The sequence below is a fragment of the Nerophis ophidion genome, linkage group LG12 (assembly GCF_033978795.1).
Source record: "Nerophis ophidion isolate RoL-2023_Sa linkage group LG12, RoL_Noph_v1.0, whole genome shotgun sequence".
Classification (NCBI taxonomy): Eukaryota; Metazoa; Chordata; class Actinopteri; order Syngnathiformes; family Syngnathidae; genus Nerophis; species Nerophis ophidion.
The window spans coordinates 36,222,152-36,248,291 of NC_084622.1; the positions used below are offsets into that span (position 1 = coordinate 36,222,152).

The 26,140-nt window shown below is 39.8% G+C and overlaps 1 protein-coding gene across 5 annotated transcripts in view; it reads right to left on the minus strand.

The window, feature by feature from the left end:
• The window catches only part of zcchc14 (zinc finger, CCHC domain containing 14), a 75,792-nt gene that overhangs the window by 47,576 nt on the left and 2,076 nt on the right, over window positions 1-26,140 (minus strand). The gene's annotated exons all lie outside the window — the stretch shown is intronic.

Consider the following 26,140-nt stretch of genomic DNA (forward strand, 5'->3'; position numbering starts at 1 on the left):
CAAAACTAAAAAAAAGTTTATGTTATTGGGTTGATATATCAAGATATCACAATTTCTCTTCTCACTCCAAGCAGGGAACCCACACTGCCACGGCAGATAGAAAGACGGCGCAACCAATCTTGGTAGTTGAAATTGTTACATGATTGGCTGTTAGCGTATACCTCCCATGGCTCAGTGACAATTCCTGTTTCATGTAACAAATCTTGCTTTGTAATTTCTCTTTTCTTCCAACCAAAAAATATAAATATGTATTAGATGTTTTATCAAAAGCATTTTATTTTTATATCAATTATATGTCTATTATAATGTATATTGCTATCAGTCCTAAAACATTATATATATATATATATATATATATATATATATATATATATATATATATATATATATATATATATATATATATATATATATCAATCAATCAATGTTTACTTATACAGCCCTAAATCACCAGTGTCTCAAAGGGCTGCACAAACACAACACAAACCACTAACACATCCTCGGTAGGCCCACATAAGGGCAAAGAAAACTCACACCCAGTGGGACGTCGGTAACAATGATGACTATGACATATGAAGTATATATATATATATATATATATATATATATATATATATATATATATATATATATATATGTATATATATATGTATATATATACTTCATCTCTACAGAACTGTTTCATGAGGGATTCCCTCAATCATCAGGAGAGAACCCCTCATGAAACAGTTCTGTAGAGATTAAGTATATGTATATTTATATACATATATATATATATATATATATATATATATATACATATATATATACATATGTACATATATATACATATACAAATATATATATACCATATATATACATATATATATACATATATATACACATATATATATATATATACACACATATATATATATAAACATATACATATATACATATATATACATATATACATATATATACATATATATAAATATATGCGTATATATATACATATATACACATATATACATATATATATATATACATATATACATATATACATTTATATACATATATATACACATATATACATATATATACATACATACATATATATACAAATATATACATACATACATATATATACATATATACACATATATACACATATATACATACATATATATATATATATATATATATATATATATATATAAAATCTGATTTGGAGTCTCGATCCGTCCCTGCACCTGTCCTTTTGACAATACATTATATAACTGTTTTTTTGGGTTTGTTTTTTTACAGCAAGTAACTAAAGTAAGCACAATTTATATACAATGTATCATAACAAAATTTTAATCTTCTATGAATGAGTGTGAATGGTTGTCTGTCTATCTGTCTTAGCCTTGTGATGAGGTGGTGACTTGTCCAAGGTGTTCCTCGCCTACCGCTCAAAAGCAGCCGGGATAGGCTACAGCCACCCCAGCAACCCTGAGAGGGATAATCGGTAGAAAATGGATGGATAGTATTGTTGTAAATCAGATTATGTATCAATTTTGGGATATAAAATGTTACGTAACATTTTTTCAACAAAATAAAGTGGGTAGTGTTAGGCCTGGGCCGATAACAAATTCTGCTCGACGACATATTAAAATTATTACCGATAAACGATAATATTGCCATGAGTTTTATGAGACCAAATTAACCATTCATTTAATGATAATACATAACACAAATAATACATATTCTTTCAAATTAAATAAACTTGTATTTTAACGTTGTAATTGGAATGAAAGCGTTTCAATCTCCAAGTTAAATAAAGCAAACAAATAACAATAAAATATACTTTGTCGGTAAGCAAAATTTTGCGCTTGAATAAAAATTACAGCTAAAAGCAATAAAATATCTCAAGGTAGAGATTGGGGGCTAAAAAATATACACAATCATAACAATAAATAAAATAACTAAATAAAGTATTGACAAACTAAGTTCCACTTCAATATTGACCATCTACGCAAAGGTCGAGTTGTATATTACTTAACTGACAATCAAGTAAAGACATTTTTAAACAAATGTGCAGAGCAACAATATAAACGCTACAGTTTAAGCAGCTGTTTAACAGTCATATGCAGAGCAAAATTAAGTTTGTCAGATTCTGAGTGGGAAATACTGACATGACATGACGACATGACAGGCAGCACTTTAAAAAAAAATACTTGTATAATAACAGTATTAAATGGCAGCATTTCTTTGGCGATTTATGTCTGTGGGTGCGCACTATTTTGTTTACACACATCTGTCACCTAGCTTCTTCACCAAACGCGAAGTGAGTGCTAAGTGAGTGAGGTCTGTCGGGTGGTTATATTTCGAGTGGGCGTTGTCGTCACGCATATACTGCAAACTGGCTTCTCGGTGTTGATAGGCCCATCTTGTTCCAAAGGATTAAACTGAAATATTCCCACATTGGTATTTGGTTTTGTGATCATTTTGTCCATGTTAGCTTCTACATGCTGGAGCCTATCTCAGCTACAATCGGGCGGAAGGCGGTGTACACCCTGGACAGGTTGCCACCTTATCGCAGGCTGGAAAACTTACAAACAATAATTTCCATTTATCGTCGAATAATTGACTTATCGAATTTTGGCCCAGGCCTTGGTAAGCTTATTAACATTAAAGGACACAACACACAGATCGTTCCTCGTTTCCCAACGTGGTTACAGTGAAGCCAAGTGCTACATACGCTTCATCGCATTCTGGTACGGCAAGAAAAGCATGTTCCTTGAGGTCACACGCGCCGGCCCTGGCATTACACCGAGCCCACCCCAGGGGGCCCATCCCACTATTTGAAAAGGCCTGTTTTAAAGGAAACTTTCACGACAGTACAACCTTTAGCCATATAAACACTGGGACACAAGCCATGGTAAACATTGGACGAGCAGCTTATCAGCTGATCACCGGTCGGTTAAAAAAAGGCAAATATTGGCCCAGATTCAAATACCCTTACATCCCATGAACATCTCTATATAGTACATGCAGTCACTTGTCTTTTACCTTGACAAGAACTAACTAACTATTAACTTCTTCTTTGTGATCATGGATCCAGCTGAGACTGGCGGCACAACATAATTTGTTTGACTACACTCATCAGAATGACAAATACTATAACCATAGTCAGAACAATGGTTAAGTCCTCAAAACTGATCAGTGACTGTCTAAGATAGTAAAATAACATATTTTAAAGGTTATTTCTTAAAGGGGTCATATCATGATTTTTTTTTTTCTACATACTTTCTTACGGTGTACATAATGTGTAATGGTGGTTCTTTGTTAAAAATGTTATCATCAAAAAATTCTTAAAGACCATTTTTTTTAGCCGTTTTCTGACCATCTCTTCAGGATGCGCCGTTCCCAATTTACGGGGCTCCACTTCAACAGCATCTTCTTCTCACCCACTTTGTTTGTATTTTTTTCTGCTTCCATAGCGAGTCTACTGACAGATATAAGTTAGAACCATATGGTACTTTGTATTAGAAATTACCACAGCAGAGGATAAGTGTCCATGTATGAGTTAGTCTGCCCCACAACAAGAGGATCGAGAAAAATAAGCAGCTTATTGACTACAGTGCAGATTACAATGGTGGACGTGTGCACGGTGCAACGGACTCGGGATACATTTAGACAAGATATAGATACTAAACGTCACAAAAGGAGCAAATTCCAAACAGCTTGTTTGACAGAAGTAGAAAGAAAGGCAAGAATATTTTCTAAATATCTTTGCAATGCCACAACAGCAGGTACCAATAAGTAACAGGGCACCGTCAACAACTTCAGATGCCAGGATTATTAGCTCAAACAATTGTCCGTAAATACAAGTTATTTAGAAACACACCCAGAAACAATCAAGGCTCAAGCCTGCCATGAACTGTCACTGTCCACAGTAAAGTCACTTTTACGTCGCTGTGGAGTGTGGACTGAGATCTTGACGAAGACAGACGCCACTGCTCCAAAACTGACATCATCAAGCTCGATGGAAATTTTCAGCTACCCAAATGGACAAAGCCAGATGTGTTTTATGGTCAGATCAGTCAAGGATTGAACTATTTGGCCACATTGAAAAGAAGCATGCTTTGGAGGAGTCAAGCTGAGGTTTTCAAAGATAATAATGCCAACCATATACCAACTGTCAAGCACAGTGGACAAACAAGCTTCTAAAATTGTCCTCCCAAAGCCATGATGTCAAGACGATCTATGCTTTCTTGCCATAGAACAAACCAGTTTAAATACCATCTTTGCCAAGAAAAGCACTCATCTGTTTAAGTGTGTAATTTCTGAAGGAAAATCGACCAAATAGTAATGCATATTCAATGAAATGTTGTATGTTGGATTGAAATCATCTGCTGTATTATAATTCTCACGGACAATATGAAAAAAAGATTCCAAATCTTACAGGACTTTCATAAACTGATGGGTGTATATAAAACTGGCTTTAAAATGTAATTAAAATATGTTTCTAAACATTGACTCATGTTTTGTTTATTTTTTACAGTAGACTTTTTTGGATTACCAAATTTTCTGGACTAAAGAGCGCACCTGTATATAAGCCGCACCCACTAAATATTAGGGGAAAACATATTTTTCCATAAATTAGCCGCATCGGACTACAAGTTGCAGATATATACGTTGCGAATTGAGTTATTCACAAAAAAATATTGCGTAAATGTTTAGTCACATACCTTAAGTTTTCCCAAACGGTGTCTGTAACATGGCATTAAATCGGGTGATCAGACAAAACAGAAATCTTCGCCATGAACTCACCAGTTGGAGAGGCTAAAACTCCAGTCAGCTAAAGAGAATCAATAACTCCACGGCGACGCCTTTGAGACGTTTACAGCGGAATTTGTGAAACTGAAACAATACAAAACCAATGCTATTGTAAATTAATAATAACACAGAAACTTGTGAACGTGCTAGCATATTAGCCATTTCTCATGAAGTTAGCGTCATTACATTATGATAGCACAAAGAAAAATGCTCCTACAGGCATCACACATGGGGCGATTTAGTAAGTATAAACAGTTTTAGTTGTACTGTAAAACTTACAAACGTTGCAAGGAGTGATCAATGAAGAATCCATAGGGGTAAAAACGCTATGGACGCCTAGAAGACTGAATGGCACTCTGATTGTACAAAAAAAAGCACTCCGGATAAACGGAAGGACACTGCAGCACCTGCAGTGACAAACTCGTCCAAAACATGCCACCATAGCTCTAACAAAAAACAATTTCTTATTGTATTTGCTCGGCTGTTATTTTTTGAAAATGTTTTATTATGGCCTTTATTTAGCCACACCATCTTATAAGCTGGGGCTTCACGGTGGAAGAGGGGTTAGTGCGTCTGCCTCACAATACGAAGTTCCTGCAGTCCTGGGTTCAAATCCAAGCTCGGGATCTTTCTGTGTGGAGTTGGCATGTTCTCCCCGTGAATGCGTGGGTTCCCTCCGGGTACTCCGGCTTCCTCCCACTTCCAAAGACATGCACCTGGGGATAGGTTGATTGGCAACACTAAATTGGCCCTAGTGTGTGAATGTGAGTGTGAATGTTGTCTGTCTATCTGTGTTGGCCCTGTGATGAGGTGGCGACTTGTCCAGGGTGTACCCCGCCTTCCGCCCGATTGTAGCTGAGATAGGCGCCAGTGCCCCCCGCGGCCCCAAAAGGGAATACGCGGTAGAAAATGGATGGATGGATGGATCTTATAAGCTGCAGGAATCAAAGTGTAGGGAAAAAAGTAGCGGCTTATAGCCCGGAATTTATTGTATCAATAAATTCATCTGGGCTCAAGACCAGATTCCCTCCAGACTTCAATGCTGTAATGAGGTCAAGTCGGCTACAGTAGACAAAAAACATTGCACAGCTATCGTACATGCTTATTTTCATGCTACACTAAGAGATCCAGAAGGAAAGACAGCATTTATAACTTCCTGGGGATTCCCTTGAGACGCACACGCTCTCTCTGTCACACACGCGCACACGCACACACACACCCACACACACAACCAAACCACAGAGAGTTGATTTCAGCAAGGAGAAATGTGCTGAGTTGCAGTAAGCGGGAGCCAAGGGCAACAAAACACTAAATACAAATGCTCCACTCTGAGCTGGGTACTTTCCCTTCACTGCTCACACATGCTTAAACATTGTGCCTGCCTGCTTCCCAAATGAAATGCTCATGCCCAATGACCATTTAGGTTTGAGAACGCCTGGAATGATCTGCATGTACATGTCCAAGTCTCTTTACCTTGTTAATTGGATTTAATTGTGTGGAGGGCATTACTAGATGTTACTGCATTAGGGATTTAAGTGTGGTGGATGGAGAAACTGGTTGTATAGGTTTATATATGAAATGTTGAGAACTGTGATTTAATTGATTCTTTAGACTATTTTTTCAGTACAACAAAGTCACTCCACAATCAATTTATATCATTAACCGAGAAGTTCCTGGTTTTTATTAAAACCAGGGGTGACAAACTCTTTTTAGCTCCGAGGCCGCACGGAGGAAAATCTATTCCCACATTGGCCGGACGGTAAAATCATGGTACAATAACTTAAAAATACAACTACGACAACTTCAGAGTGTTTTCTTTGTTTGAATTTGGCCCGAAATAGAACAAGCACATTCTGAAAATGTACATATCACAAATAATCCTCCTGACAAAATACTTCAAATTAGTTGAAAGTACTGAGGAAAAAAATGGTGCAATTTCAAAAACACCATAAAGAACACAAATAACTTGGACTTCATCTCAATGCATCTACAAAGCAACTCAACTTCAAGTCACAGCCCATCTATAATTAAATAAAAAACAAATACATTAGAAATGAAAAACTCTTCTATGTATTTCCACATATTGGTCCCATGCTAACTCAACAAAGCAAACAAACTGAGGCAGAAACTACTCAAGAAGGAAAAATAAAAAATTATGCAGTGTGTGAACAATTCCAATAAACCAACAATAAAAACTTAAAAGGCTGACAGTATTGCAGTAACTATATCAGTGTGCAGCATCTCATGCAGCAGTTGAAGTGGGCTTATCCATTTTTATTTTACTCCTGTTTGTTTTACGTTGGGTCAAGGGGGAAGAGTCGCAGCCACGCTTTACCGTGTAACTCATGCATGGTATACCTGCTCGCCCCCGTATAAACTATTTGCTTGCCAAACAGAATTGCTATCACGACATCCAGTGGACATTTTTAGAACAGCAGTTTCTTTAATGTAAAAATGCAACTCAGTTTTATACATCGTAAACTCATCTCGCGGGGATTGAACCTGTTTGTGGGCCTGTTCGGGTCCGCATGTTTGTCATCCCTGAGCTAAACGAGTCACAGAAAGCTCTGTTATTTTTGTTAGGTGTACAGTATTTTACACATTCATACACAGAGTGTTGTTGGCGGTTTTTGGATGGTAATTTATTGGGTTTTATGGGCAGAATAGAGGACCTCCAATTGGCTCTATGGTAAGCAGACTTTTATTTATGTTTATTTACAAAATAGAATGCATTTAAAAATTACATAAGTTTGAACTATATGCTACTTTGCATGAGAAATGGCAACAATCCTATTGGAAAAAAAGTGATTTGTAAACAAACAGCACATTACTTACATTTGAGGAACTTACTCAGAAATACCAAATACTTAAATAAAACACTTACTTAAATGCTTGCAAAGCTCCCCTTTCTAACTTGGAACGTCTTGCAATTTCACATTTTAAAGGAAAATTCCAACTTTCATTGTATTACTCAGCTTTGGTATCTTAAAATGATGAATCTTCTACTGACAAACTAGAGGCATGGTACTCGGATTTTGAGGCGATTGTGTCAGAGGAGGTTTGGAATAGAGCATACTTTAAAGTCCAGAAGCAAACAATTAACACAAAAATGAGGTTACAATACAAGTGGTTGATGAAGACTAACATAACACCTGTAAAATTGAACAGCTGGTCTCCTAAAATTCCAGACACCTGTACTAAATGTGTAAAAGAACAACATACTCTGTTTCATTGTGTTTGAGCATGCCCTAAATGACAAATACTGGAAGAAAATAGGCCAGACAATGTCCAAAATTGTTTGAATCAATGTATCTCACAAACCAAAACTTTTTGTCTTGGGGATTTTGTGGTCTGTGCAAGTGACTGACTTTGGACTTCAAGAGATTGATTTCACTATTTTGGAGAAAAAAAAAGAATGGAAGGTCAATAAATTTGTGGATAAAAAAAGACAAAATATGTCATGTTGGAAAAACTGACATCACTCGAAGAAGGGCAGATTACTTTTAAGATATGTGGAGACCTTTATTAGGCAATGAGGTGTGTGATGTGTGTATTTATCTATTGATTTTATTTTATTTACTTATTTTTACATTTTGGTTGGCTGTCATTGTTTCTTTTTTTTGTATTTTCCTTTTTTTTTTTAAACTCTGGGAAAATTAAGATAGATATTAAAAAAATAAATAAATAGCTGAATAAAAAAGAAAAGAAAAGGCCACAGCGGAGGATGCTTGTACATGTACGAGCCATTCCGCCCTATTACAAGAGGATAGCAAAAAAGAAGGAACTCTTTGACTACAGCGTTAGACTACAATGGCGGACTCGTGCAAAGCCCTGTAGATACATTTATACTAAACATTGATATTTTACTGCCGTCTTCAATTGTAATTATGTCACCAAATGAGCAAAATCCAAAAGGCTCGATTCCCGGAAGTATAAAAGAAGGCACTATTGTTTTATGATTAAATCTCTGCAATTCCTTTACAGTTGATTTAAAAATGTTGGGACTCTTGCAGATCTTAAATACACAACAGCAGGTACCAATAGGTAAAAGTTGGTTTTGCATAATAGGGCCCTTTTAATAGTTATTGTTTTGTAACAGCCTAATGAGCAGCACAGATACAGTATAAATACATATTTTTGAATTAAGTAGTTATCTTTATTGTAAGTACATGCCAAAAAATATCTCAAGTGGTACAAAGCTAATGGCTAAATTAGAGCCACTGAATATGCTTCATAATCACATTGGTTGACAATCAAAACATTTAACTCGGGAAAAAAAAACTTTCAATGGTTGTTGTAAAATGTCCAATTGTACTTGTTTAATGTTAGATACATTTTGAACATAAGGTAATATATATGCCAATTATAACCAATACCATAGCAACTATGATCAAAAAAGTTTAACAATATAATTTAAGTTAAAAAAGAATAGCTATATAATATGTATATTTATTTTATTTGGAGAACCACTGAATTTCCCAAGGACCCACTTACGGTACATTGAAAGCTTACCAACTTCACTGAATCTCATGTTGAACACAGACAATAATGATAAGTATATTATTTTTGGAGTGGAGGATTGCACACACTTAAACTATTCAACACAGCTGTGCACATGTGGAAAACAGATCAAATGTGCTTGATGTGCAGGTCAACCTATAATCCCTGCATGTTGAACAAATAGTGCTGCATCCGCAAGCTATAGCAATTTTTAGGCACATTGCATGCAAATTCTCAATAGCTATGAGTCGCTCACAGTATAAACAGCATCTGGAACCATTATGCAAAAAATGTGGAGTTTATACTGTTGTATATATTGACCCTTATAAAAGGTATTCACATTGTATACAGATACACAAAGGACATACATGACCTTGGAATTAGGCAATAACAACTTTTGTGACCAAGAGTTGGTCAAAGATGGGCTGAGTCACTTTGCAGCATCCATTATTTCTTTAATCCACGTTTTTTAACCCACCACTCATGGCTATTGTGTTGTTTTTCTAGTAACGTCCGGACTACAACCAACAACAGTCCTTTGCAGATGGCTTTTACTCTGGGGTGTACAGTAGGTAAGCATTAAGGCTACTGAACTTGTATTGCATGATAAATGCGCTCTAAAATGTCATATGAATTAGAAACATTTAAAATGTGTTTACATACTAATTTCTCATTATGTCATTACATGACAGCAAGTGAATGAATCCACACCTAACCACAGGGATACTACGTGTTTTCGGGGGCCGGACTTCTCCTTCACTACTCGTTTTATCTTTGCATATTCCAGAGAGCCGGTAGACAATTGATCGTTTCCTATTTATTTTGTTAGTTACAAATTTTTTTATGCTATTTTTACAGACCCTCTGCAAAAAAGCCAGTCAAATATCATCTCTTTTAGGAAACTGCTGCAAAAACGTTTGTCTCAGGTTTTAAACTGAAATCATGCTGTCATTCTCTGGACGGAAAGGGCCGCTGGGCCGCCAGTTGAATTGCAATGCCTACTAACCATGTTGTTATAAACTACCATGGGAGCTGCATATAAAAGCTTGACCAATCCACACAATGTGTATCACTGATCCCAAAGCTTTTACTGCAATTGATTTGTCGTTAGCAACATTAATCAACATTTAATAAACTGTAAGCCTTATTTCGGATACTATTTTCATGTTAGCACAGTCCAATCGGATGTGACGTGGAGTGTAATTATTGTGTAAGACGGAAGTGTATGACATGACTAAATAATAAATAATGATAAAAATGTGAATGCAAATTTGTATACCTATCTGGTGTTTTAGCTGAACTATTTTACATAATGCCTGGGCTATTTTTTGTTAAAATGGCTCGCATACAAACGGCTAGCAACTGCGAACCCGTTTTCACTGTTCACTTAAAAGAGCCAATCAAAAGACTCAACTCATTTGTAAACTTCACATCGTATAGAACGATCACTTGTAGTTTCAATGTGTGCAATTTAATAGCTTAGTTGCTCAGACAGCAATGTGTTCATAGAAGTTTAGATTGGGGTATGTTGTTTCTTAATGAGGTACCACTTTAATGCCTCTTGTTTTATTATCTTATTATTATCTTCGACCCAACTCTCTCCTTTGAGGCACACATTAAAAGCGTTACTAAAACGGCCTTCTTTCATCTCCGTAATATCGCTAAAATTCGCTCCATTCTGTCCACTAAAGACGCTGAGATCATTATCCATGCGTTTGTTACGTCTCGCCTCGATTACTGTAACGTATTATTTTCGGGTCTCCCCATGTCTAGCATTAAAAGATTACAGTTGGTACAAAATGCGGCTGCTAGACTTTTGACAAGAACAAGAAAGTTTGATCACATTACGCCTGTACTGGCTCACCTGCACTGGCTTCCTGTGCACTTAAGATGTGACTTTAAGGTTTTACTACTTACGTATAAAATACTACACGGTCTAGCGCCATCCTATCTTGCCGATTGTATTGTACCATATGTCCCGGACAGAAATCTGCGATCAAAGGACTCCGGCTTATTAGTGATTCCCAAAGCCCAAAAAAAGTCTGCGGGCTATAGAGCGTTTTCCGTTCGGGCTCCAGTACTCTGGAATGCCCTCCCGGTAACAGTTCGAGATGCCACCTCAGTAGAAGCATTTAAGTCTCACCTTAAAACTCATTCGTATACTCTAGCCTTTAAATAGACTCCCTTTTTAGACCAGTTGATCTGCCGTTTCTTTTCTTTTTCTTCTATGTCCCACTCTCCTTTGTGGAGGGGGTCCGGTCCGATCCGGTGGCCATGTACTGCTTGCCTGTGTATCGGCTGGGGACATCTCTGCGCTGCTGATCCGCCTCCGCTTGGGATGGTTTCCTGCTGGCTCCGCTGTGAACGGGACTCTTGCTGCTGTGTTGGATCCGCTTTGGACTGGACTCTCGCGACTGTGTTGGATCCATTATGGATCGAACTTTCACAGTATCATGTTAGACCCGCTCGACATCCATTGCTTTCCTCCTCTCCAAGGTTCTCATAGTCATCATTGTCACCGACGTCCCACTGGGTCATTATTGTCACCGATGTCCCACTGGGTGTTAGTTTTCCTTGCCCTTATGTGGGCCTACCGAGGATGTCGTAGTGGTTTGTGCAGCCCTTTGAGACACTAGTGATTTAGGGCTATATAAGTAAACATTGATTGATTGATTGATTGTTTTCATGTTAGCATTTAAGGTAGCGAGCTGGCCCCAGTCATTCTGTGAATTTATCAAAGTGCAGTTAGCAATCATTGTTTTTCAATAATTATATTCATGTTAGTCTATCTTTGCATCCCTAGCACCTTGGGGAGTTTTCATAAAAAACATTTTTTACTATTCGCCGCTCCACCTCTCCGTTTCTTAGGTAAGAACCTTAATAACCGAGACAACAAGTTTGTTTTTGTCTGTCGTCAGGAATCAAGTCTGCACATGCTCAAAAGCATGGAAAAGTCCATTGCGTGAGAATGGAGGCCAGTCGAAAATGAGTGTGATTGATTAAGCAATTTGACGTATTTTGACGCGCACAAATAAGACAAAAAAATTAAGAATAGTTTAAAATAAAGACTATTGTATTATCATTATCAGATAAAAATATAAAATTTGAATTTTCCCAAATCTTTTTTTCAAGAAACAATTTTTTTTAAATATATATTTTTAGACAATCTCTGCGCTTACTCAATGTGCGTATACATCTTACGTCAGCAGCCAAGAGAAGCTTTTGTAACCTCTGTCCCATTTTTTATCATTTTTACACCAAATAATCTATTGCTGGTATGAGTTTGATTAGGGAAACGTGGATGATCGAGAATCAATTCCGAATCTAATTGTCACCTCGAATCGAAACGCAAGTTCTTGTAATATTCATGTCCCTATATTATCATGCATAATCATGCAACAGGGCTGCACTGTTGCTCAATACCAAAAATAGTGTGTATCTTTAGCTTAAACTTGAGATCGAGATTGTTTTTCACAAAAAATACAATATTAATACTATGTAATGAATAATAGAATGTAATATAGTTGCACAGTTCTCTAAAAATAGTATTGTGCAAACTTATACTTACACATTTCAAGTATGTATGTATATATATATATATATATATATATATATATATATATATATATATATATATTAGGGGTGTGGAAAAAAATCGATTCGAATACAAATCGCAATTTTTTTTTTTTATCAATCCAACAAAAAAATACACAGCAATAACATAACAATGCAATCACATTCAAAAACCAAACCTGACCCAGCAACACTTAGAACTGCAATAAATAGAGCAATAGAGAGGAGACACAAACACAACACAGAACAAACCAAAAGTAGTGAAACAAAAATGAATATTATCAATAACAGTATCAATATTAGTTATAATTTCAGCATAGCAGTGATTAAAAATCCCTCATTGACATTATCATTAGACATTTATAAAAATTAAAAAAAAAGAACAATAGTGTCACAGTGGCTTACACTTACATCACATCTCATAAGCTTGACAACACACTGTTTTCAGTGTTTTCACAAAGATAAAATAAGTCATATCTTTGGTTCATTTAATAGTAAAACAAATCTACATTATTGCAATCAGTTGATAAAACATTGTCCTTTACAATTATAAAAGCTTTTATAAAAACATCTACTACTCTGCTAGCATATCAGCTGACTGGGGTAGATTCTGCTGAAATCCTATGTATTGAATGAATACAGAATCGTTTTGAATCGGAAAAATATCGTTTTTGAATTGAGAATTGCGTTGAATCAAAAAAAGCGATTTATAATCGAATCGCGACCCCAAGAATCGATATTGAATCGAATCGTGGGACACCCAAAGATTCGCAGCCCTAATATATATATATATATATATATATATATATATATACTAACCCCGTTTCCATATGAGTTGTGAAATTGTGTTAGATGTAAATATAAACGGAATAATATGATTTGCAAATCATTTTCAACCCATACTCAGTTGAATATGCTACAAAGACAACATATTCTATGTTCAAACTGTTAAACAATTTTTTTTTGCAAAAAATCATTAACTTTAGAATTTGATGCCAGCAACACGGGACAAAGAAGTTGGGAAAGGTGGCAATAAATACTGATAAAGTTGAGGATCACACTTATATGGAACATCCCACAGGTGTGCAGGCTAATTGGGAACAGTTGGGTGCCATGATTGGGTATAAAAGCAGCTTCCATGAAATGCTCAGTAATTCACAAACAAGGATGGGGCGAGGGTCACCACTTTGTTAGCAAACTGTCAAACAGTTTTAGAACAACATTTCTCAACGAGCTATTGCAAGGAATTTAGGGATTTTATTATCTATGGTCCGTGAAATCATCAAAAGGTCAAGAGAATCTGGAGAAATCACTGCACGTAAGCGATGATATTACGGAACTTTGATCCCTCAGGGGGTACTGCATCAAAACCCGACATCAGTGTGTAAAGGATATCACCACATTGGCTCAGGAACACTTCATAAAACCACTGTCAGTAACTGCAGTTGGTCGCTACATCTGTAAGTACAAGTTAAAAGTCTACTAGCAAAGCCAAACCTATTCATCAACAACACCAAGGAAACGCCGCCGGCTTCGCTGGGCCCGAGCTCATCTAAGATGGACTGATGCAAAGTGGAAAAGTGTTCTGTGGTCTAAGAAGTCCACATTTCAAATTATATTTGAAAACAGAGGACATGGTGTCCTCCAGAACAAAGAGGAAAATAACCATTCGGATTGTTATAGGCGCATAGTTCAAAAGCCAGCATCTGTGATGGTATGGGGGTGTATTAGTGCCCAAGGCATGGGTAACTTACACATCTATGAAGGCACCATTAATGCTGAATGGTCCATACAGGTTTTGGAGCAACATATGTTGTCATTCAAGCAACGTTATCATGGTTATTTCAGCAAGACAATGCCAAGCCACCTGTTACAACAGCGTGGCTTCGCAGTAAAAGAGTGCGGGTACTTTCCTGGCCCGCCTCCAGTCCAGACCTGTCCCCCATCGAAAATGTGTAGCGCATTATGAAGCGTAAAATACGACAGCGGAGACCCCAGACTGTTGAACGACTGAAGCTCTACATAAAACAAGAATGGGAAAGAATTCCACTTTCAAAGCTACAACAATTAGTTTCCTCAGTTCCCTAACGTTTATAGAGTGTTGTTAAAAGAAAAGGTGATGTAACACAGTGGTGAACATGCCTTTTCCCAACTACTTTGGCACATGTTGCAGCCATGAAATTCTAAGTTAATTATTATTTGCAAAACAAAATAAAATTTAAGAGTTTGAACACATAAAATATGTTGTCTTTGTAGTGCATTCAATTGAATATGGGTTGAAAAGGATTTGCAAATCATTGTATTCCGTTTATATTTACATCTAACACAATTTCCCAACTCATATGGAAACGGGGTTTGTATATATATATATATATATATGTCTTGATTGGATTATCCAGAGAATAGTGCTCGATACCGTGGTAGAGCGCAATATGTAGGTGTGGGAAAAAATCACAAGACTACTTCATCTCTACAGATCTGTTTCATGATGGGTTCCCTCAATCATCAGATGTGTAATCTCCTGATGATTGAGGGAACCCCTCATGAAACAGATCTGTAGAGATGAAGTAGTCTTGTGATTTTTTCCCACACCTATATATATATATATATATATATATATATATATATATATATATATATGTCTTGATTGGATTATCCAGAGAATAGTGCTCGATACCGTGGTAGAGCGCAATATGTAGGTGTGGGAAAAAATCACAAGACTACTTCATCTCTACAGATCTGTTTCATGAGGGGTTCCCTCAATCATCAGATGTGTAATCTCCTGATGATTGAGGGAACCCCTCATGAAACAGATCTGTAGAGATGAAGTAGTCTTGTGATTTTTTCCCACACCTATATATATATATATATATATATATATATATATATATATATATATATATATATATTAGGGCTGGGCGATATTTTTTTATTGGATAGCAGTCTGTTTATTTCAATTGTTAGTTTTTCCTTTATTACCTCTTATGTCATTTATTTCACCCCATATTTGTTCCCACAACCGCACCTTAAGTTGGAGTCTTTAATCTCGTTATATGCAAATATAATGACAATAAAGTTCATTCTATTCTATTCTATTCTATATATCGATACAAACGATACATCACGGGTTTCCCTCTGTGCGATATACTAAATGACTAAATCGTCATATTCGAGGATACGTTCTCACGCAGTCGCTTTTAGCTGCGGGCATTACACTACAGGCGTTTCTCACTCCTTCTCGTCTGTCCTTCTTATAGAGACGTAAAACAAGCCCACCTTCTTACATACGTCACATACTGTCACGTGTGAAGCATCATTTGCTCTCGCCGAGCAGAGAAGTAGCAGCATGGCTAACGTTATCTGAGGCAGGTCGTGCAAGCGGAGCGAGTGACATTACAAGAGAGAGAAGGTGTGAAACTGATCACAAATGGAGGAAAACCAATTAATGCCCAAAAAAACAGCAGGGGGTCCATTATCTGGCGGTGGTTTGGCTTCAAGCGGAAAGATATTCAGCAGACAACAGTAATATGCAAAGTATGCATTAGAAATGTTGCTACAAAAGGTAGCAACTTTACTAATTTGTTCGTTCATTTAAAAAGTCACCCGCGAGAGAATGAAGAGTATTTAATAAATACAGTTTTGGTAAATTGACTTAGTTTTGATATCCCTCTGCATGAAAGTTTAAAATGAGCATATATTAATGCAGTATGAAGAAGAATGTTTTAATGTAGACACATACAATTATCATACTGCTGTGATTATACGCATCAGGTGTTCATTCAAGGCTAAGGCAACATAACGAGATATATATCGTATATCGCGATATGGCATAAAAATAACCAGATATTATCGCCAGTACATATATATATATATATATATATATATATATATATATATATATATATATATATATATATATATATATATAACATTGATTGATATATCCATCCATCTTCTTCCGCTTATCCGAGGTAGGGTCGCGGGGGCAACAGCCTTAGCAGGGAAACCCAGACTTCCCTTTCCCCAGCCACTTCGTCTAGCTCTTCCCGGGGGATCCCGAGGCGTTCCCAGGCCAGCCGGGAGACATATTCTTCCCAACGTGTCCTGGGTCTTCCCCGTGGCCTCCTACCGGTTGGACATGCCCTAAACACCTCCCTAGGGAGGCGTTCGGGTGGCATCCTGACCAAATGCCCGAACCACCTCATCTGGCTCCTCTCGCTGTGGAGGAGCAGCGGCTTTACTTTGAGTTCCTCCCGGATGACAGAGCTTCTCACCCTATCTCTAAGGGAGAGCCCCGCCACACGGCGGAGGAAACTCATTTTGGCCGCTTGTACCCGTGATCTTATCCTTTCGGTCATGACCCAGAGCTCATGACCATAGGTGAGGATGGGAACGTAGATCGACCGGTAAATTGAGAGCTTTGCCTTCCGGCTCAGCTCCTTCTTCACCACAACGGATCGGTACAACGTCCGCATTACTGAAGATGCCGCACCGATCCGCCTGTCGATCTCACGATCCACTCTTCCCTCACTCGTGAACAAGACTCCTAGGTACTTGAACTCCTCCACTTGGGGCAGGGTCTCCACCCCAACCCGGAGATGGCACTCCACCCTTTTCCGGGCGAGAACCATGGACTCGGACTTGGAGGTGCTGATTCTCATTCCGGTCGCTTCACACTCGGCTGCAAACTGATCCAGTGAGAGCTGAAGATCCCGGTAAGATGAAGCCATCAGGACCACATCATCTGCAAAAAGCAGAGACCTAATCCTGCGGTCACCAAACCGGAACCCCTCAACGCCTTGACTGCGCCTAGAAATTCTGTCCATAAAAGTTATGAACAGAATCGGTGACAAGGGACAGCCTTGGCGGAGTCCAACCCTCACTGGAAATGTGTTCGACTTACTGCCGGCAATGCGGACCAAGCTCTGACACTGATCATACAGGGAGAGGACAGCCACAATCAGACAGTCCGATGCCCCATACTCTCTGAGCACTCCCCACAGGACTTCCCGAGGGACACGGTCGAATGCCTTCTCCAAGTCCACAAAGCACATGTAGACTGGTTGGGCAAACTCCCATGCACCCTCAAGAACCCTGCCGAGAGTATAGAGCTTGTCCCCAGTTTCAAGACCAGGACGAAAACCACACTATTCCTCCTGAATCCGAGGTTCGACTATCCGGCGTAGCCTCCTCTCCAGTACACCTGAATAAACCTTACCGGGAAGGCTGAGGAGTGTGATCCCACGATAGTTGGAACACACCCTCCGGTCCCCCTTCTTAAAGAGAGGAACCACCACCCTGGTCTGCCAATCCAGAGGTACCGCCCCCGATGTCCACGCGATGCTGCAGAGTTTTGTCAACCAAGACAGCCCCGCAGCATCCAGAGCCTTAAGGAACTCCGGGCGGCCCTCGTCCACCCCCGGGGCCTTGCCACCGAGGAGCTTTTTAACTACCTCAGCGACCTCAGCCCCAGAAATAGGAGAGTCCACCACAGATTCCCCAGGCACTGCTTCCTCATAGGAAGACGTGTTGGTGGGATTGAGGAGGTCTTCGAAGTATTCCTTCCACCTATCCACAACATCCGCAGTTGAGGTCAGCAGAACACCATCCGCACCATACACGGTGTTGATAGTGCACTGCTTCCCCTTCCTGAGGCGGCGGACGGTGGTCCAGAATCGCTTCGAAGCCGTCCGGAAGTCATTTTCCATGGCTTCCCCCAACTCCTCCCATGTCCGAGTTTTTACCTCAGCGACTGCTGAAGCCGTACACCGCTTGGCCTGTCGGTACCTGTCCACTGCCTCCGGAGTCTTATGAGCCAAAAGCACCCAATAGGACTCCTTCTTCAGCTTGACGGCATCCCTCACCGCTGGTGTCCACCAAGGGGTTTTAGGATTGCCGCCCCGACAGGCACGAACTACCTTGCGGCCACAGCTCCGATCAGCCGCCTCGACAATAGAGGTGCGGAACATGGTCCACTCGGACTCAATGTCCAGCACCTCCCTCGTGACATGTTCGAAGTTCTTCCGGTAATGGGAATTGAAACTTTCTCTGACAGGAGACTCTGCCAGACGTTCCCAGCAGACCCTCACAATGCGTTTGGGCCTGCCAGGTCGGTCCGGCATCCTCCCCCACCATCGCAGCCAACTCACCACCAGGTGGTGATCGGTAGAAATTTCCGCCCCACTCTTCACCCGAGTGTCCAAAACATAAGGCCGCAAATCCGATGACACAACTACAAAGTCGATCATGGAACTGCGGCCTAGGGTGTCCTGGTGCCAAGTGCACATATGGACACCCTTAGGTTTGAACATGGTGTTTGTTATGGACAATCCGTGACGAGCACAAAAGTCCAATAACAAAACACCACTCGGGTTCAGATCCGGGCGGCCATTCTTCCCAATCACGCCTCTCCAGGTTTCACTGTCGTTGCCAACATGAGCGTTGAAGTCCCCCAGTAGGACAGGGGAATCACCCGGGGGAGCACTTTCCAGTACTCCCTCGAGTGTACCCAAAAAGGGTGGGTACTCTGAACTGCTGTTTGGTGCGTAAGCACAAACAACAGTCAGGACCCGTCCCCCCACCCGAAGGCAGAGGGAGGCTACCCTTTCGTCCACTGGGTTGAACTCCAACGTGCAGGCTTTAAGCCGGGGGGAAACCAGAATTTCCACCCCAGCCCGTCGCCTCTCACTGCCGGCAACGCCAGAGTGGAAGAGGGTCCAGTCCCTCTCGAGAGAAGTGGTTCCAGAGCCTTTGCTGTGCGTCGAAGTGAGTCCGACTATATCCAGCCGGAACTTCTCCACTTCGCGCACTAGCTCAGGCTCTTTCCCCCCCCAGTGAGGTGACGTTCCACATCCCAAGAGCTAGCTTCTGTAGCCAAGGATCGGACCGCCAAGTGCCCTGCTTTCGGTTGCCGCCCAGCTCACATTGCACCCGACCTCTATGGCCCCTGCTATGGGTGGTGAGCCCATTGGAGAGGTGACCCACGTTGCCTCTTTGGGCTGTGCCCGGCCGGGCCCCATGGGAACAGGCCTGGCCACCAGGTACTCGCCATCGTGCCCCACCTACGGGCCTGGCTCCAGAGGGGGGCCCCGGTGACCCGCTTCCGGGCGAGGGAAATCTGGGTCCATGTTTTCTCTTCTTCATAGAGGTCTTCGAGCTGCTCTTTGTCTGATCCCTCACCTACAAACCTGTTTGCCTTGGGAGACCCTACCAGGGGGCATAAAGCCCCCGGACAACATAGCTCCTAGGATCATTGGGACACGCAAACTCCTCTACCACGATAAGGTTGCAGCTCAGAGAGGAGATATATATATGTATGTATATATATATATATATATATATATATATATATATATATATATATATATATATATATACACACAAACATATACACAAATATATACATATGCACATCATGTAGTAACAGACACGTTCATAACAATAAGTAATATGTACAATATTCACTGTACTTAGGTCATTTTAAGCATTTAGGCATTACCGGGATATATACTCGGCGCATTTATTTTCATTTCCATAGCAGCACACTTACATCTTCCAGCAACAAATGTATGTTCCTACTTCCGGAACAAAACGCAAGAGTGTTGTAATCATGGCAGACTTTGTAACAAACAATGAAGACGACAACTTTGGAAAAATGAGGATTCTCTTTTTGAAGCTGAAAATACCGATGATGAACAGAGGGGGAAACCTTGTGGCGCAGACATAAGCCGAGAGAGTGATGGCGTTATGACTTGCAGGAATAAATGTGGAACTTGGAGCCAAGGTATGTGAACACATATGGCGTGCTTACCCAAAGTCATCTTGAAAAGACTTCCCCGGCTAGCAGGAACAAACAGACAACTGTCTATTGAGTCAGTAACTTTAATATCGATCATGATACATGCAGCACACCATGCCTGTTAATAAAACTAAATACACAGTCTAGCTAGCTGTGTACAAACAAAACATGAAATTTGGGATAATACTTTACAGATACTGTAATATGATTGTTCATGTTTTTCAGTCAATACAGATTGGTATCTTATCACATTGTATTGTGCATTACGAACTCAAAAGCGATTCAGCTGCTGAGACAAACGCTAGTTTTTTGGGGTTTTTTTAATGTGCATTTCCCCTTTAGATATCTTCTTGACTTATGATTTTATAGCAAGTTATCCATCAAATGGTATGCTGCAGATTTTACAATAAAACACGGGAAACTCAGTCGCCTATTTTTTTATATTATTCTTAGAACTGTGGTACAATTTCATGGCATGTGTATACATCGTATCTGTTAATGTAGTTTTGTTATAGTTGTAAAAAAAAAAAAAGACGGATACCGATAAAAATAAGTCGATACATACCGACCTGATTATCGGTCGATCTCTAATATTAACCAAGAGCACCTTGATCACAGAGGTAACTAACTACTGCAGCTATTAACATCCTGAGACGGTGAGGTGCTGCTTTGCCATTGAGTTAACTTTGACAATCAACTTAACCTGAAGACAATGCGAGGAATACACAACAAGATGCTTCTTTGTTTTGAGCCTAAAGGGTGAGAATCATGATTAATTCATCATTTTATGAGGGGAACAAGTACTGTACTGCATCCACGTGAGAGCGGACATTGTACAGTAAGTGATTTATTTATTTTTTTATGTTCGTTTATAGTTTGTATTTTTTGTGGACCACTTAGTAATGTCCACTTGGTGGACTTGGAGAAGGCATTCGACCGTGTCCCTCGGGAAGTCCTGTGGGGAGTGCTCAGAGAGTATGGGGTAATGGACTGTCTTATTGTGGCGGTCCGTTCCCTGTATGATCAGTGTCAGAACTTGGTCCGCATTGCTGGCAGTAAGTCGGACACGTTTCCAGTGAGGGTTGGACTCCGCCAAGGCTGTCCTTTGTCACCGATTCTGTTCATAACTTTTATGGACAGAATTTCTAGGCGCAGTCAAGGCGTTGAGGGGTTCCGGTTTGGTGGCCGCGGGATTATGTCTCTGCTTTTTGCAGATGATGTGGTCCTGATGGCTTCATCTGGCCGGGATCTTCAGCTCTCACTGAATCGGTTCGCAGCCGAGTGTGAAGCGACCGGAATGAGAATCAGCACTTCCAAGTCCGAGTCCATGGTTCTCGCCCGGAAAAGGGCGGAGACCCTGCCTCAAGTGGAGGAGTTCAAGTACCTAGGAGTCTTGTTCACGAGTGGGGGAAGAGTGGATCGTGAGACCGACAGGCGGATCGGTGCGGCGTCTTCAGTAATGCGGACGTTGTATCGATCCGTTGTGGTGAGGAAGGAGCTGAGCCGGAAGGCAAAGCTCTCAATTCACCGGTCGATCTACGTTCCCATCCTCGCCTATGGTCATGAGCTTTGGTTCATGACCGAAAGAATAAGATCACGGGTACAAGTGGCCGAAAGGAGTTTCTTCCGTCGGGTGGCGGGGCTCTCCCTTAGAGATAGGGTGAGAAGCTCTGCCATCCGGGGGGCACTCAAAGTAAAGCCGCTGCTCCTCCACATCGAGAGGAGCCAGATCAGGTGGCTCGGGCATCTGGTCAGGATGCCACCCGAACGCCTCCCTAGGGAGGTGTTTAGGGCATGTCCAACCGGTAGGAGGCCACGGGGAAGACCCAGGACACGTTGGGAAGACTATGTCTCTCAGCTGGCCTGGAAACGCCTCGGGATTCCCCGGGAAGAGCTAGACGAAGTGACTGGGGAGAGGGAAGTCTGGGCTTCCCTGCTTAGGCTGCTGCCCCCCCGACCCGACCTCGGATAAGCGGAAGATGATGGATGGATGGATGGATGGCACTTAGTAATACTGCTACATAATGCTTAGCGTTTGACTATAGCTAGATCTGCTTATCACATTTAGCTTCTAAAACTTGCAGTTCATCCTCCAAAATTTCAGGCTAAAAGCAAAGCAATCATTGTTGGCTTTCATGAAGTCTGCCATTATTAGTAGTAGTTCGTATTGATAAAGGAAATGGCCAATGTTGTGATGGACTGTGTGAATCAATACACTGCCTAAATGCTCCGGTAATGCTTTAAATGAACAAAGTACGGTAAATATTAAATTTTGTTATGAATGTTCCTGCAACTACATTACATATGTACTTACAGCATGTATGCAAAACATTATTGGAGATTTTTTTACAGTGTTTTATAGACGTAATAAATTATATCCACAATACCAGCATTGTTAGCCAACGTTTGCAAGTGCTTATTCACAAGTTAAAATGCACAAAACAAAGAAAAATAAATGTGTGCTAATCTCACATTGACATTGTGAATGATAGGCAAAATTCCCCTCAGAAAGTGAAGTCTCCCTTCAGTCAAGCTTTGCAAAATGTTTTGGTTCAGTAGCTACCAAAATAGTATTTTACAGTGCCAATAAGACACTACCAGCTGCAGCAAATAGTGAGACCTAAAGAGAGGTGAATAGGGATTGGCTCGGTTAAGTATAAGACATTCTGCAACCTTCAACCCCACTTAATCTAAGATTTAGGTGACTTGATGTATATATTTGATCCGAGATGTGTAATTCTCACTCTGTATTTTTGAGAAAATGCAAAACTAATTCAGGATTGTGCATGGGAATCTTGTGTTTAAAAGTCACTGAAAATGTACATTATGTGTGCAACCATTCCCTCCTAGAATCTTTTATTTCAGATAATATTGCACATATTGAGTTTATGTACATTAAACTTCTGAGATGTACCGTACATGTGTTAAACAAAAAACAAAAGTCAATATACACTCAAACCTTTTATCTGAATAACTACTTCAGCTATTCGATCCAGCTTTCCATATAGCCAAAAGTATTAGTAAAAGTAGTGAATGTTAACAGAAAATCAATGCGTTAGTCAGCTAGTTGACTAAAAAAGGAATTTTCTTAACATGACCTCGGCCCATAAAAAATGTCAGTCAAAGCTGCAGCTTTCACCTACACGCGTATAATTTACATGACTGAGGTCTGTTGTGCTAACCGGTGGACTGTCATTGACTTTGACAAACATGTAATTTAGCCTTTAAGTTAGCATGTGAGTAATACGTGCTCTTCCATAATATATTTTCTCAGACAGGTCTCAAAAAACGTTGTACTTTGACATCCATTCAAAAATGTACACGTAGTCAATAAAAGGCCAGATTTTATACAATGTTGAGCTATATAAATTGTGTTGCTTTTATTGGTCGATTGCAAACTACTACAGGATTATGTGAAATGTTGGCCACTTGCCAAAAAAATTTACTAGCAAAACCAGAATACTCAATTTGTAATTATTTGTAACTGGACCAACAGTGAAACCCAAGACCGGACCAAACAAGTGGCCTGATGGCTCTTGGTCTGCCTGCAAGCGGACTCTCGTCCTGTGTGAGGCATGTGTGAACAGTGACCGCTCAAGCGCACCGAAAAACTGAATACGATGTCACCATGTCATGACAGAACAACTTGCACTTCATGTTCACCATTAACACATCTCCGCATTAGTGAGCCTTTGGCAGGAGCATCGTCAAAAGACGAGACGTTGGACGGTTCAGATTCTATGTAACTTGGAGCTTCAATGTTGGTTTATTTGACCATTGAATTTTGGTAATTTCCGAACCAATTGCTTGGATTTTAAAATGTGACAGCGGTAAGAAATGGATGGATGGATGGACGTCCGGCTCATTGAATATGAGCGGTGGTCAAGCAGCGTTGATTCTTCATGGGTACTAGGCGCCATTTAGCATTTCTCAAAGAAAAATACCCTTATGCTTGAGGGTTTTGACTGTACGAATCATTCAAATCGCGAAAAGAATAAACGTTTCTCGAGAGGTAATGAAGAAGAGTAGAAGAGTCCAAGAATTTATGAAGTGGCACTCCCTCCAGTACAAGGGAGCAGAGTCAAAGAACGCGCAAGTTTGCAGTGACCACTTCATTGCAGGTTTCTTTGATATATTTTAATATACTTCATTTGTTTAGTATTTCCTATTGAAGTATTATCTTGATATTATTTTTAATTAAATTTATAACAAACTGAAACCAGAAAATCAGAGTCAATGATACTTTGTCCAGAAAAGGTACTTCTACTTCTTCCTTTTTGTTTATTTTGTAAACAAACGTGTCAGAATAAATATGATTACAAGACCAAAATCAAACACGATGATGAGTCAGTAATTGTAAGTTGGTTAAATGGATATGCAGTCACAGTTGTCAGCTGTCGGGTACTAGTTAGTGTTCATTGACGCAAGACTTTGTAAAGTTGAATCATGAAACGCAAACTTACCAAAGCAAAAATGATAAAAATGTATCTGGGAGAGTATTGATACCAATGTCCTTGACGCAGCCACACACAAATAAGTTGTAGACATCCATGCTTTCCCGAAGTTTAATCTGTTTTGTCATGTAGAATGATGTCAGAGCACCAGATAGTCCCTGGAAACTCCACTGACGGATAATCCTAGATATCACTTGACGTCTTTTTTTCATAAAGTATAGAGATCTATTCCATTGCATAGTTCGAGTTTTTGCTCATATCTGCTCGCATCAAGATCTAGACCCAGAGCCTATAGTTTGCCCACCATCTTGGTTTTTTTTCACTTCCTGGAAGAAGTCACGTGTCAGAATACAAGCAATATTCTACAACACAAATAGAACGTTGAAACATACTTTTTGATGACTTGTATTCAATGTCAGGTTGCGACATTGATTTGACCATTGAATTTTAGTCATTTCCAAACCAACAACATAGATTCAATGTTAGACATAAATATTGTCTTTATTTACAAATATAACTATTTTGCAACGTTGTTTCAAAGTGAGTTTTAAAGGACATGTATTTATAATCAATAGTATGTCAATGTCTTGTGCCTGCTGAGAAGCTACTATATTGGGTAAAATGTGTAAATTACCCTCTGTATTTGACCCATCACCCTTGGTCCCCCCCTGGGAGGTGAGGGGTACATTGAGCAGCAGTGGTGGCCGCGCCCAGGAATCATTTTGGTGATTTAACCCCGAATTCCAACACTTGATGCTGAGTGTCAAGGAGGGAGTAATGGGTCTCATTTTCATAGTCTTTGGTATGACTCGGCTGGGGTTTGAAATCACGACCTGCCGATCTCAGGGCAGACACTCTAACCACAAGGCCACTGAGCAGGTTATGTTTATGCTCACATTTGACATTCCCGTCCTATACCTTAAAAGCCTACTGAAATGAGATTTTCTTATTCAAACGGGGATAGCAGGTCCATTCTATGTGTCATACTTGATCATTTCGCGATATTGCCATA